This window comes from Sinocyclocheilus rhinocerous, unplaced genomic scaffold (genome assembly GCF_001515625.1).
Source record: "Sinocyclocheilus rhinocerous isolate Xijiao unplaced genomic scaffold, SAMN03320098_v1.1 scaffold1159, whole genome shotgun sequence".
NCBI lineage: Eukaryota > Metazoa > Chordata > Actinopteri > Cypriniformes > Cyprinidae > Sinocyclocheilus > Sinocyclocheilus rhinocerous.
This window is the reverse complement of record NW_015634336.1, coordinates 9,363-14,130: the sequence shown is the minus strand read 5'-3', so window position 1 is coordinate 14,130 and position 4,768 is coordinate 9,363.

Sequence of the window (4,768 nt, the reverse complement as noted above, 5' to 3'; positions counted from 1 at the left end):
TTTACATATAAACATACAGACTTATACAGATGCAGATGACAGTGTGCCATATACATATACTCAGTACACACAGTGTACTATTAGACATACTTACAGTTAGCAATACATATTATATACAAAATATGCGAAGGTGCAGCAGATTATACATGAACTGGATATGCAAAATGTCATGGGTGTGCATTGGATGGTATCCAGTGGTAGCAGATAGATTATTTTATTAAGTGCAGTGTGTACGTATTGTCCAGTATTGAACTGTGTTGGAGTTAAAGTGCAGTGTGTGGCATACCGTATAGTGGGAGTATGCTGTAGGGTGTATTCGTTCTGACTGTTCATTAGTCTGATAGCCTGATGGTGAAAAAGCTATCCCTCAGTCGGCTAGTGCAGGATCGGATGCTGCGGAGACGTCTTCCTGAGGGCAGCAGGGAGAGCAGTCTGTGGGACGGGTGGCTGCAGTCACTGATGTTCCTCCGGGCTTTCCTTATACACCGCCTGGTCTAGATGTCCTGGAGGGAGGGAAGCTCACCTCCAACAATGTGGCGGGCAGTTCGTACGACCCTTTGCAGAGCTTTGCGGTTGCCAGCGGTGCTGTTTCCAAACCAGGCAGTGATGCAGCCAGTCAGGATGCTCTCCACAGTGCAGGTGTAGAATGTTCTGAGGATGCTGGGGCTCATTCCAAACTTCCTCAGCCGTCTCAGGAAGAAGAGGCGTTGATGTGCCTTCTTCAGCACTGCATCAGTGTGTGTAGACCATGTAAGATCCTCATTGATGTGAACGCCGAGGAACTTTAAGCTGTTTACCCGCTCCACAGGTGTCTTATCGATGGTGATGTGTGTGTGTTCTCTGCTCTGTCTCCTGAAATCCACCACCAGCTCCTTGGCCTTGTTGATGTTGAGTGAGAGATGGTTCTCCTGACACCATTTAAGCCGCCTTTCCACTATCTCCGACAACGACAAGTGACAGACCGGAAGTCATTCATTTCCAATGGAGAGTAGTGCGGGATCTGCGTGGAGTTCCGATCATATGCGTATGCGGAAAATTCGGATCCGATTTAGCAATCAGCTGCGGATGTGTTAAAATATTTGAACTTCTGTGGCTAGACCGTATGCGACCGGCCGACCGGATGTGATGTATTCTATTTAAAAATATGAGTGTAAGGTTAGAATTATCAATATTTTGTTCACTTTACCATTATTCTTTAAACACTATTTCTGTAAAATGGTGCTTTGAAATAATTATGGCAGAAATATTTTATAATTAATCTATTAAAAACTATGAGTGTAAGGTTAGAATTACCAATATTTTGTTCACTTTACCATTATTCTTTAAACACTATTTCTGTAAAATGGTGCTTTGAAATAATTATGGCAGAAATAATTATTTTATAATTATTAAATCATTATTTACAATGATTAGCCCCATAAAACCTACTATGTTTTTATTTTGGGGGTCATTTGTGATGATACATTCATACATTAATCATTCAAATCATTAATTTTACCATGGTGAATATGCCGAGACAACGGTTGCTGCATGACCAGTTTGAAAGTACTGTGCGACTGCCACTAGGAGGAGAAATGCGACATTCGTGTCCGAATGTCGTGTGCAGTGGAAAGGCGGCTTTAGTCAGGGAGCTCACCTCCTCTCTGTAGGCCGTCTCATCGTTGTCAGTGATCAGGCCTATCACCAGAGGCGGACAGTAACTAAGTACATTTACTTGAGTTGTTAAATAATTTTTCTGTTGTTGTTGTTGTTGTTTTATCCCCATGTGTTTTTAACATTCTAAAAGCTCTTTATTCCAAAGATGCTAGTCAGTGTATTCAGTAGGTGTAATGTATTGTAAGTTGCTTCAGAAGTATTGCAAGTACTACGTACAACAATAAAACATTAAAAATAAAGCATTGACATAAAAAAGGAAATTTACTTTTGGTACTTAAGTACTTTTAAAAGCAAGTACTTCTGTACTTTTACTTAAGTAAAAATCTGTCTTTACAACTTTTACTTGTAATGGAGTAATATTTGACCAGCAGTATCTGTACTTTCACTCAAGTAATGAAGTTGAGTACTTTGTCCGCCTCTGCCTATCACCGTTATGTCGTCAGCGAATTTGACGATGACGTTGGAGCTGTGTGTGGCTTCACAGTCATGTGTGTACAGGGAGTACAGGAGTAGGCTGAGGACACAGCCCTGAGGAGCACCAATGTTGAGGGTCAGCGGGGATGAAGTATTGTTGCCCATTCTGATCACCTGACTTCTGCCTGTCAGGAAGTCCAGGATCCAGCTCCACAGAGATCTGTTTAGTCCCAGAGTCTGGAGCTTAACAACAAGTGTGGCAGGCACTATGATATTAAATGCTGAGCTGTAGTCCACAAACAGCATTCTCACATAGGTGTTCTTATTTTCCAGGTGGGAGAGAGCAGTGTGTAGGGTGAAAGCAATAGCATCGTCTGTGGAACGGTTGCTACGATATGCAAATTGTAGCGGATCCAGTGAAGCAGGCAGCACAGAGCAGATGTAGTCTCTGATGAGTCTCTCAAAACACTTGCTGAAGATGGGTGTCAGAGCAATGGGCCTCCAGTCATTCAAGCATGTGATTTTATTTTTCTTTGGTATGGGCACAATGGTGGATTTTTTTGAAGCACGAGGGAACCACAGAAAGAGAGAGGGAGAGGTTGAAAATGTCTGTGAAAACCCCGGCTAGTTGGAATGCGCATGCTCGGAGCACACGGCCTGGGATGCCATCAGGACCAGCAGCCTTGCGGATATTTGCCCGTCAGAAGGACCGGGTTACATACACGACAGAAGGAGAATGCACTCGCCTCTTCTGCAACAGCCACGGGAGCGCTCTCTGTGTGGGCGGTGTTGTGAGCCTCGAAACGAGCATAAAAATTATTAAGCTCATCCGGTAAGAGAGGCGGCAATGTTCACAGAAGCTGGTTTATTCCCTTTAAAATCTGTGATGTTATTGATGCCCTGCCACATGCTTCTTGCATTGTTGGTGTAACAGTGCATTGACATAAAAAAGGAAATTTACTTTTGGTACTTAAGTACTTTTAAAAGCAAGTACTTCTGTACTTTTACTTAAGTAAAAATCTGTCTTTACAACTTTTACTTGTAATGGAGTAATATTTGACCAGCAGTATCTGTACTTTCACTCAAGTAATGAAGTTGAGTACTTTGTCCGCCTCTGCCTATCACCGTTATGTCGTCAGCGAATTTGACGATGACGTTGGAGCTGTGTGTGGCTGCACAGTCATGTGTGTACAGGGAGTACAGGAGTGGGCTGAGGACGTAGCCCTGAGGAGCACCAGTGTTGAGGGTCAGCGGGGATGAAGTATTGTTGCCCATTCTGACCACCTGACTTCTGCCTGTCAGGAAGTCCAGGATCCAGCTGCACAGAGATCTGTTTAGTCCCAGAGTCTGGAGCTTCTCAACAAGTGTGGCAGGCACTATGGTGTTAAATGCTGAGCTGTAGTCCACAAACAGCATTCTCACATAGGTGTTCTTATTTTCCAGGTGGGAGAGAGCAGTGTGTAGGGTGAAAGCAATAGCATCGTCTGTGGAACGGTTGCTACGATATGCAAATTGTAGCGGATCCAGTGAAGCAGGCAGCACAGAGCAGATGTAGTGATTGATGAGTCTCTCAAAACACTTGCTGAAGATGGGTGTCAGAGCAACGGGCCTCCATTCATTCAAGCATGTGATTTTATTTTTCTTTGGTATGGGCACAATGGTGGATTTTTTTGAAGCACGAGCGAACCACAGACAGAGAGAGGGAGAGGTTGAAAATGTCTGTGAAAACTCCGGCTAGTTGGAATGCGCATGGTCGGAGCACACGGCCTGGGATGCCATCAGAGAATGTACAAAGCGTGTACAAAGCATGTACAAATCACCACGCGTGTTGATGGTGATGTGTTGAAAACATTTTGGAGCTATTGTTCTGAAGTTGGCTTTGTTAAAGTCCCCCGTAACAATAAACGCTGCATCTGGGTACGCAGTTTCCTGCCCACTTATTTTCCCATACAGTTCCTTGAGTGCCTGCTCTGTGTTGGTTTGAGGAGGAATGTTAACAGCTGTGATTATGATCACTGTAAATTCTCTCGGTAGCCAGAGTGGTCGACACAGAAGGATATGAAATTCCAGATCAGGGGAGCAGAAGGATTTAATAGGGTGTAGTTTACATTTACATTTACATTTAGTCATTTTGCCGACGCTTTTATCCAAAGCGACTTACAATTGGGAAATACATAAAGCGATTCTTCTTAAAGAGGCAAACAGACACAGGAAGTGCTTGAAATACCAAGTTTTAGGCATTGTTCAAATAAGTACAAGCTAGAAAAGGGAAGGAATAAATGAAGAGAAATCATTTATTTATTTATTTATTTTTTAAGATGAAGTCAAGTAGCGTTTAAAGAGATGAGTTTTCAGCTGTCGCTTGAAAATTGTCAGGGATTCAGCATTCCGGATAGGGGTGGGAAGATCATTCCACCAGCCAGGAACGGTGAACGAGAATGTTCTGGAAAGTGATTTTGAGCCTCTCTGTGATGGTACCACGAGGCGTCGCTCACTAGCGGATCTCAGACTTCTGGAGGGGACATAGATTCGTAGTAGTGAGTGGAAGTAGGCGGGTGCTGAGCCTGTGGCTGTTCTATATGCAAGCATCAATGTCTTGAACTTGATGCGAGCCGCAACCGGTAGCCAGTGCAAGGAGATAAAGAGAGGCGCAACATGAGCTCTTTTGGGCTCGTTGAAGACCAGTCGTACCGCTGCA